A 10,902-nucleotide genomic window follows, 5' to 3' on the forward strand; every position below is an offset into this window, starting at 1 on the left:
GTTGTGTGTTGTCCAACTGGCAGCCCATGGATGATTCCATGTGGCCCCTATGGCGGATGCCATTTCATAGAACAAACCTCTGCACAGCATGATCTTGCATGCACCATATATGTGAGGTCAGCCTGCATGGAAAACACCATTTTGGACAGCCAAAGGCATGCAAGGGAGTTGTTGCATGCCTTACTACAACTGTCACAGAATGCCATTGCTGGCCTCCAAATCTCTTCCCCCGCCTCTTTCAGGTTCTCTTACCCCTTGCCTCTTGGCCTTCCCATTTTCCTCCAGTTGCCCCCTTCTTTTGAGCCACTTTAATGGCCTCCATCAATCTTTTCCCTTCCTCCTTGGTCCCCTCTATCTCTTATCATCCTTCTTGGAGCCGCCCCCCGACCTCCACCACAAACTCTCTCTCATATTCACTCTTTTCATCCACACCCCTTTCTCCTTGTTTGTATCTCTATTTTCTCCTCTACTTGGGCCACCACCTGATTCCTTGTCTCCTCGTGGACCCCCCTCACCCATCTTCTGTCCCCCTTCAACAAAAACAATAATAGAGGGGAGAAAATGTTTTGAAACTGCTATGCAGGCGGGCAGGCTGATTGACCCCTCTCTATTTGCACTCTCCCTTAGTGCCTCAACATTCTGTTATTTGTGTGTATGCTCCTGTTCTCCCCCCCTCCCTTCATGTAGAAGCGTCTGGCTTTCTCCCACGATCAGGATGGGGCTGTAATTCATCTCAGAGCACATACATTTTCTCTCGGTTTTATATGCATTTTAAGTCTTCAAGGGCCCAGCATTATGCAGTGGAAGAATTAAAGCTCTTTGTCTTTTAGAACCTTCACAGATTTAGTTAAGATCCAGGTGTTAGTTGCCATGGTAACAGCATCCCTAACACAGAAGGCAACAGCACAGGTGGTCAGTTTTGAATTAAATATGCAAATACATTTTAATGCCAGGGATGGAAGATTCAGTCTAGAATTCAGACTGATCAGATACAAAATTAACAAAAAGGAGGAAGGACTGGCAAGAGGGGGAAGCAGAGAGATGAGTAAACCCAAGATGCTGAGTCTTTATTCTCCTCTTCTGTTCTGTTTAGGTTTATATTGCCATACTCATCATCACAGTATCTGAGCACCTTCCAGTAGTGCATTAAGACATGTGGCTAACATCTTTCATTTGTTGCTTGTGTGCAGCAGTATTTGGTTTTGGGAGGGTCTTCTTCTGATACTTTTTTTAATGTACATGCTACTATGTCTTTGTTAGAGAAGGCAGGTGAAAGAAGTGTGCCTTCACTAGGAGTGAAATATGGTATATTTGTGATGGTCCTTAATTCTCCTGGTGTTTGCTCCACAGTCTCAGACCCTCCTCCGCCCCAAGAAAGCTCTATCTGCTGCACAGCTGAGCTTTGTTAGAAAGCTCATTTGTGCCTGAGGAGTAGAGTTGTTAACCATGGTCTTAGACCATTAGGTAGTCTTTGAGATACACTTGGCCCAGGCCATTGATTGCTTGTGACAAATACGTCCTCTTCCCTCCACATGATTTATGATTAGCTCATAGAAAAATTTCTGATGGAACAGTTTTCTATCAAAAAATTCTGATTCAATGAAAGCAATAAGTTTTGTGGGGATGTATCGATTTTTGTCAAAATTTTCCCAGAAAATGTTTGAAATGGTTAATTTCATGTCAACTGTTATATTAATTATATTATATTATTAAAGTCAAAACAAATGTTTCAATAAGATCAAAACTAAATATTTTCTGAATATTTCATTTGGCAAAAAAATCAGAGCTTTTGACTGTTCATCTTAGTTTGAGACAAAACCAGATTTAAAAACCTTGAAATTTCCAGCAGGATAGAAATTCCGAATTTCATCTCGTTCCATTTATGATGTTCCTGTCCCTTCAGATACAGCATTGATCTTTCTGGGCTAGACTGCGACTTCGCCTATGTGTCTGTGCTGGGGACTGAGAGAGAGTAAGGGTATTTCTACACTAGTGACTGGACATGTATCCAGGCACTTAGTTGCACCATAACCCCTCTATTGTTCCTATTGTCCACACCTAAACCCCAGGAGTACGTGGCTGAAGGTGAGTACAGGGCGAGTAAGCTAGCACACCTCTGGCGTATCGGTAAGTACATACCTCAGGCTGTCACATGACCCTTTACCCATGTCAGTGTACTGTGCAGACAGGGATAAGAGGTGTGTACCAAGTCTTGAGTTTCAGTAGTTCGCCACCCTATTCCCCAAAATGCACTGACCTCTGACCCTTACCCTAATCTATAAAGGTGCCTGTCCCCCCCGCCCCCCATTTTCACTGGTCGTAGTGATCTGTGCTAACCACATCAGAACAATTTTCCGCTGTGCTATTTTGATCGGTACAGGTGAACATGGATCCTGGTCCGAGAGCAGCTGCCTGGCTTGCCGACCACATCTGAGAACTGATCAATGGGTGGTTAGAGTACGACTTTGCCTGGAGCATCAGAAATGTACACCGGTACCAGGAAATTTAATGGAGGCAGAAGGAGGCGGGTATTTAGCAGCCTCCGGCCCAGTGCCAGGAAAGTATAAAGCACTTGAGGCTCATTTGGTCAGCAATGTTCCTGTGGCCAAGGATTTTACCTAGAACCAAGTCTAGTTTGTTACATTTTAGCTACTAGAGAGTGTTCTGTCTTTGTTTCTCTTGTAACCATTTCTGCCGTTAATATCTTATACTTGTACTCACTTCAAATCTATCTCTTTGTAGTTAAATAAACGTGTTTTTTTTTTTTAATCAGAATGAATCCAGTGTTGTGTTTAAACTGTTTGGTAACTCCAATTAAAGTAGCAAACTGTTGCATATTGACCTCTCATAGAGGTAATGGACTCTAATATCTGATCTGCCCAGGAGAGGGCTGGACAGTTCAGAACAAACATTTTGGGGAAAGTTCGGCACTGGGAGCGTATTGGGGTCAGCCGATAGTCGGGGGGTGGAGTGAGGGCAGCTGGCTTCAGCAGTGTTACTGAGCATGCTCAGTCCATGTGAGCATGCTCAGTACAAGCCAAGCAGCAAATGTGTGTGTGGAGGGAGGAGGGGGTTCACTCTGCACGCCCTGCCCCCATGTGTCCCCTCAGTGTGACTGGAGTGTTGCTGACAGGCTTCAGCTTTAAAAGGACACTCAGGGTGTGACCTGTATATTGTTAGGCTGTTTGTGAGCAGCCTAGGTTGGGAGCTACAACAGCAAATGGTTGCGAGGCACCCAGGGTTATAGGGCAGGCAGTGACACATCCCGTCACAGGTATGGACTGCACCCTGGAATGTGACACATGCCCATCACACATGCCCAGTCTATGATGAGCTGGAGCAGGTGTTGTCAAGGGCTTCCAGTACATAAGAACATAAGAATGGCCATATGGGGTCAGACCAAAGGTCCATCTAGCCCAATATCCTGTCTTCCGACACTGGCCAATGCCAGGGGCTCCAGAGGGAATGAACAGAACAGGTTATCATCAAGTGATCCATCCCCTGTCGCCCATTCCCAGCTTCTGACAAACAGAGGCTAGGGACACCATCCCTGCCCATCCTGGCTAATAGCCCTTGATGGACCTATCCTCCATGAATTTATCTAGTTCTTTTTTGAACCCTGTTATAGTTTTGACCTTCACAAGATCCTCTGGCAAAGAGTTCCACAGGTTGACTGTGTGTTGTGTGAAGTAATATGCCATGCATTGCTTTGTGTCTGTGAGTTTGAACTGCAGTATTGAAGCCAGGGCATTGTCATGCCCCATCCCCTTACCAAAGCCCTCCATCTTTCCCCCTCCATTGAGCCCTCACTCTGCTCCATCCCAAAATGGTCCCTGAGCAAGACATGGTTATAAAGCAATGATTTGATTGATTTCCCATGAACAAGTATTATGCATGTGGCTAAAGCTGTTTTAAAAACAGATTATTCCTGAAAAATCATTGTGCCCCCTGTATCTGTGGATCGAAGTGGAGAGGGAGTTAGGTGAGGGAAGGGGAAGGGCACCGTTTTAGAACGGTTTGGTTGTCTGAGGGGAAGTTAACTGCAGTGGTCCTTTCTCCTTTGGAAGATTGCAACACTTTTACTGCCTCTCCCCATGCTGCACAATTTGGAGGAAATGGCGGTGGAAGAAGGATTGGTCTGGTGGTTGGGTAAACACCGTGCGGGGTCACTTCGTAGTAGAGAGGCAAGGGGCTTGTGGTGCTGATCTGAAACTTCAAGGAACCAGATCAAACTGTGGTGTGTCTTTCTTTCCCTGTCCTTTTCGTGATTGTTAGGCAGGCCCAGCAGCAGGATTTCCTGGTGATGCCATGGTATGTGTTTGCACAGAAACTCTGTGTGCCGAGTATAGTGTCAATTTCCAGTTGAATTGCCTCCCAGCCCTGTAAGTTTATTTCAGCAAATTTCTGGTATAGCAGTAATTCCATCTGGGCCTTGAAGTTCAATGACAGTGCAAATCTGCTTGGTCCACCTTCATATCTGACTAAATCCCTCCATTCAGCAATACGTAGAGCTGTGATCATTAAGAGAGACATCTCTCTAACTAGATTTCTGGATCTCCTGCAAAGGACTGGAAAGCCACCCCTTTTTCCATTCTGGTACTTTGAAAAGCACTATGTTCTCCAAATGTTGGCTGGCCTTTAAAGAAAAAATTGCAAATTGGCAACATAGCTCCTGGAAGGAACTGCCACCTCTCTCCTCTCCCCCTCACCCCCAAAACACTATGAATATTTAAATTTTTTGAAAACATTAATACATTTTTCTTGCCATTAGCCTCTGCTCCTTCCTTGTGGATTGGAAAAGTTGTCCTGAGGACTAAGGATAGTCTAACAGTTGCATTTGTGGAACGCTGAAAAGTATAAAAATTGTGGCCTTCTACAGCACAGTTAAGTTATGTGGGAGAATTTCTTCTAAAGGAAAAAATATATAAAGCTACTCTTCTCTTTGAATTGGCAGGATCTTCTGCTCCTGAGAAGAAAACTATTCCATAAGGAGGGCAGGAGCTGCCCCCCCAGAGACAGCAGAGGCAGATAGAGAAGGACAGTGGAAGAGCTTATCATTGGCATGGACAGGAGGAACAAGGAAAAGTTTGAGTTCCTCAGTGCATGGAAAGAGTGGACTCTTAGCAGGAAGAGACACTGATGAACTGGTTCATGGAGCAGGGGGCAGGCCATAGGCAATGAGAGCATTCCCTAAGGGGAAAGCTGATAGAACAAGTGGCCAAATGAATTCAGGGGACACTGATCCTGTCCATGAACCATCACCACCACTTCCTCTGGCTGCCACCCAGGGTACTGCTGAGCCAGAGGATCTTCTTTTTGGTACCCCTCCCTCCAAGTGACCAGGTGGGGGACATGGAGCCTGCACAATTCGTAGGACCACACCCTCCACTGGTACCCAAAATCTGTCCCAGGGGGACCCTCCTGAGCATCTAGGAGGGGAATGATGAGCCTGCAAAAGTCCTGGAAACCCACCAAGTGCCCGCCCCAATCCATTGCTGGAGATGTCCCCTGTTCTCCCCATAAGCATTCCCCACCCCCATTCTCCCTTGTCAGAGGGAGGACAAGGAGATGGATGCTGAGACATTAACATTTGGCCAGTGTTCACAGATTTGTTCCCTTGATGTTTTAAATATTGTTGGTTTACGTTTATTTTTTAAAGAGTTTTAATTACATGTTCCATCAAGTACTTTTAATAAATGTTATAGTTTCCTTGACTTGTGACTTCCTTGACTACTTCCAAAGTATAATGAAGTGAAGCTGTTTTCAGGTTTGGGATTAGGCCCCATAATTCATAGCACATGAAATTGAATGGTGTATCATTGTCTGGTGCCATGATACCAAAAACACTTTTCCGTCTGTTCCCCCCCCTGCTCCTGCATCACCAGCTCAGGTTCAGAAATATCGCAAGTCCCAAGGATACACAGGAGGGATGGGGAAAGTGCAGTTAGAGTTGTGTGCTTACGGAAAGCACTACTGGTTTACAACACAGCAAAACTCTGCAACACAGAAAAGCGGTAGGTGAACGTCTTTATGGCTTAGTTCACATGTAGTCATTGTCATTGGAATTTCAATTTTCTACATCTGCCACTACTCTGTGATTAAACGACCCTCCCCCCACAAACCCTGACCAGTTTCAACCATATCAGGGACTAGTGCTCCATAACAGCTGCTAAATGCAGTTTGCACCACTGACAGTGAATGGTTTAAAATAAAAAAGAATGGCTGCATACCCCCCTCCCAAGAAAATGTTGATAAGGTTGTTAACAGAGATTGAGTTCTGTCATTAGCAGAGAAGTAAAGAAATGTGAACAGTGAAGACGAAAGCATTGCACAATGACTGCATTACTACTTGGCTGCCACCCTCCACAGCACAGACACAACCCTACAGAGAGAACTCAGTTGAGGTGCCCTGTTATCATTGTCTTCAGTGGGTGCACTGTCACAGGCACGGATGGCTAGTAATCTTATAGCTACTGGGGAAAAAAACTTCTCACAAAGCTATGTAGCCCCACAAATATATGTTAATGTTCCCTCATGTGCTTTTCCAGCAGCTGCACAGGGTGTGAAGGTGTCCCTTAGTCATCTTCTGCCTCTCTGCTGTGCCAAGATAAGTGCACATATGGCGTCCCTGATTTCCCTTGCTCACTGGCAGCCATGACGCGTGTGCATGTGGGTGTTATCTGACTGTCTGTGAAGCGTTTGTAAACCAGACTTGTCCTGTGTCCACTTACGCCTGAATCCCTCCCCTTCACCCTCACAAAGACTATGGAATGTGCAGTGGGTGATTATAAGCACAGCGTTTGCCATATTGGCAGCCAGAGGGGTGTGTAGGCAGTGCCCATGAGATTTCAGTCTATCAAACGTGCACCCCCACAACCATTCAGAAGTTATTGAGTTAGTAACTGAATTCCATTTTTCAAGGGTCATTGGTCTCAGGGTATGGTTTCATGAGCAAAGTTAGGAGCAGGTGTGTGGGGTAAATAACATTTAGCACAGACAGACTATACAGAACAATATCATTTCTGGGGAATAAAATCCCTTCTTCCCCTTTCAGGTACAATCCTGATCTCCTCAGCATCCTAGCCTCATGAACCTATCCAGTGTTTTCCATGTTTGTATTCACTAATCTGCCTCTGTGGTCCACCAAGCCTTGAAGAATAAGTTGATTGTAACCATTTCAGTTCACCTATTCACTTGTCCCTCATGGTGGGTAAAGTACTGGGATATGGGTTCACTGATGGCCCCTGCACAGTTCAGAAACCCCATTCTCTGAAATCCAACTATTATTTCTGGAACATTTTTGATGGTAACCACCCATGGGTAGCTCACAGTGTTAATTGCCTCACAAACTTGCATAACCATAGGCCTGACGGTGGACTTTCCGACCTCAAAGTGGTTTACAAGAGACCATGTTGGTACCAGGAGCAATGTTCCACCCAAGGGCATATCATGGCAATACTGGCTTTCACCATATCTGTACCACCTGAGCTGAATGAATTGTCATTGACCCTCCAGGTCATCTGTCTTTAATGTTCTGCCCAAATTTCATCCAACATCTCACCAATTGGTTATTTCACTGCATAACCATTTAGCCCACAATAAGGAGCAGGACCAGAACAAGATCATCATCCCATCACTCCATGTCTTCCACTCAGTTTGACAGGGAATAACAGTGAAGGGGGCATGATTAGGAACTGCCAATGGCAAATGTGTGAAGGCAGGGGACAGTACCAACAACACAGAGCAAAGCAAATCCTAAGAGTGTCTCCTTGCGATGCACAGATCCCTGGGCTACTGCCCCTAACAACAGTGACTGTGTGGATGTGGGTATACAATATAATGTGGACTCTTGGTGCAGGTATGGGGAGCATGAACAAGCATGTACATGGTCCAGTAACCGAGTATTGGTGCCAGTGTAGACATAGCCTAAGACTCCCTTCACATGGGCTAAGTTGAGTCCATGCCACAAAAGTAAGTGAGTACTGTGTCGTGAACTACTGCAACATAAGCACTGCCCCTTGCTCAGAGCCATGCCAAAGTTAAAAAAATAAGCCCAATGCCATGACTGAAAGAGATCTTGTCGACATCTTTAGTCATCCCTGTGAACAATAGGAACAAGGATCTCGTCTCTTATGCCATCTCTTTCTCTGCCACATATATAAACTATCCAAGTAGAGTATAATAATTTGTGTTTCATCTGATGATAAAACTTTGTGCCAGAATTTTCTACATTTTCCAAAGTTGTCTTGATTAAATTGCTATTAATTATGGTTTCATACTGACTGTGGCAAAGTCATCATTCAAAAACACAGGGCTGACATAAATTGTAATGACTCCAGAGGGTGAGTGGTGATGAAAAATTAGCTCATTATTTTATTTATGGAAATATAAAAGTAATTAAGTTTGTTTAATCAGGAGTGTTTAATTTAATGTATCTAATTACAAAGCTGAAAATGTTAAAATTTTGCTTAAAAATTGAAATAAATACAGCAAAATGTCAACCAGAAAGATCTAGGCCTCAGTCATGTAATATTCCATACCAAGGAGTCATAATCCAAAATGTAAACTGAGGGCTTGAAGCAAAATCCTTTAAATTCAAAGGAACAAGTCCTATCGACTTCAATGGGTTTTGGATTAGGCCTTGAGTGCCTCAGCAGGGATTGTGGTCGAAGTGTCCATTTTAGCTCTGGAGCCTGTCCCAGGTTGCCATCAAAAGAAGCCTTTCATTCAGCACCAGGAACGAGACTGGGTGATCAAAAAGCCATTCTGGGCTGCCCACCTTGAACTCACTCCCCTGAACACATATTCATCCCACGCTAAGCCTCAATCCAGCAAAGCATTTAAGCACATGCTTGGGCCTACTTGTTTGCCTGAAATCAACATACTCTTAAATTCGTTGCTGGATCAGCGCCCTTATCACCACCACTACAGAAGTCACACTTTATAGTGCCACCGATGTTACACTTTATGAAATAACACCTATCACTAAGGTATATCAGATGTCCTCTAGATTATTTCTAGGGCGTCACTTGTGTAGGTCCGAGAGAGTTTTTCTCCCTTTAATGTGTCACAAATTTTATAGTTTTGATGCTGCCTAAATATGTTTACTACATTTTAATGATATCATGCATTTTGAAGCTAAAGACATAAAATGTTAAAAGAAACGCAATCTTTATTTACATTGTTTTAGACCCACAGAGTAAGAATTAGCGTGTATATTGTAAGCATACAGCCATGTTTGGCGCATAGAAATTGAAATATGACGATTCAGTTACAGTGTTTTTTTTATAAAAAGAGAATGAATAATAATATAAACTTTTACTGTCTTACTATAGCATTACTTTGCTTTATACAGATTTTAATTCAGAATGTACCATATTCGTGGGATAACTTAGATTTATTCCTGCTGTTTTAAATGTCTAATGAAGTTGTGTTCTTTCCTCTGAAATTCATAACTAAAGCTGTGTGTGTTTGAGTTGTGTTCTGTGACATCTAGCTAGTGGCCCTGAGTGAGCATCTCTGTAAACTCCACCCCACCATATTTACCACCATCCTATGTATATAGTGTGTTTCTAGTGGAATATCTTTCTATAATTTGTATGCAGGAGTTCATTTCTTCACAAATAACTTTCATATCCTCTTTCTAACTGCTAGACCCCAAGACTGAACTGGGCAAACTTGGTTTATGACTCCATGCATTGCCCAGCTAAGTATAAAGATACTTATCTACAAGCAGGAGAGAAAGATAAGCTACTTCTGGCTTCTGCTGGCTTCTGTCTCCTGCAAGAAACAGGCCAACAAGAAGATGCATGAGAAAATTATGTCCTTCCAGGAGGAGATTAAGTAGGGTGACCAGATGTCCCATTTTTAAAGGAACAGTCCCGGTTTTTGGGACTTTTTCTTATATAGGTGCCTATTACCTGCCACCCCCTGTCCCGTTTTTTCACTGTTGCTATCTGGTAATCCTAAGATTAAGGCTTTCCAGGAGAAGATGAACATTTCCCAGGAAAGAATGAAAATTTTCCATGAAAAAATGAAAGGTTTTGGGGAAAAGTCTACAGCTTTCCCAGAAAAGATCAAAGCCTTTTGTAAGAAGAAAAAGAGCTTCTGGAGGGAAATGAAACCTCTCCAGGACAATATCAAAGCCTTCCAGGAATACAAGGCTTTCTGGGAGGAGCAAAGAACTTTAAAGAAAGATGAAGGAGCCTTCCAGGAGGCAGAAGATGCTTTCACAAAAAGGAAAATACCTTCCTGGTAGGAGAACTAGGTTTTTAGTGAGAAGCAAATGTTCTTCCAAGATGGAGATGTTAGCTGCTGCAAAAAGTTTGGGGATGTCAGGGAGAAGGAAAAGGCTATAGGGAACAAGGTGAGGCTATCTCTGAGGAAGAGGAAGCTCGCTGAGAGAAGGAATAGTCCTCTTGGAAGAAGAAACTTTTATACAAGGACAGAAATTACATTAAGCTGTATTGATTGATTGTCGAGGCCATGTTCATGTAAGAGGAAGGGTGCAGCACTAGGCATGGTGTAAATGAGTCTCTTGGAATTAAGTCCTTGTTTAGTTTCTTCTTCTATGTCAGTAAATATCATGAAGCCGCTATGTGACAGCCTAATTTATCAACCTTTCACCTTCAACCAGGGCAACTGGGATTTGATAAATCTTGGCTCTCAGAGAAGTGATGCTCTAACAAGACAGTCCTTTTAACTGAAATTCTAAAAATGAGTGTCAGTAAATTGGTTAGGGACTTGATAAGAAAAGCTTGTTCTGAAATTCCATTCCACCCGCTATCCAGCTTGAAATGTTATCCAGCGCGTGACAAGTTGCTGAGAGGGTAGTGACTTCACAAGAAAGCTGGGACTATCAGCATCTCATACTGGAAATGCTTTATACCAGTAGTGCCCTAG

The 10,902-nt window shown here is 43.5% G+C and overlaps 1 long non-coding RNA gene across 1 annotated transcript; it reads left to right on the top strand.

Moving 5' to 3' along the window:
• Positions 1–891: 891 nt before the first annotated feature.
• LOC120395735 lies at positions 892–2,710 on the top strand. The gene is made up of 3 exons (XR_005592756.1): positions 892–912; positions 1,904–2,085; positions 2,381–2,710. It is a non-coding gene; the product is annotated as an uncharacterized LOC120395735 (long non-coding RNA).
• Positions 2,711–10,902: the final 8,192 nt, after the last annotated feature.

The sequence above is a fragment of the Mauremys reevesii genome, linkage group 1 (genome assembly GCF_016161935.1).
Source record: "Mauremys reevesii isolate NIE-2019 linkage group 1, ASM1616193v1, whole genome shotgun sequence".
Classification (NCBI taxonomy): domain Eukaryota; kingdom Metazoa; phylum Chordata; order Testudines; family Geoemydidae; genus Mauremys; species Mauremys reevesii.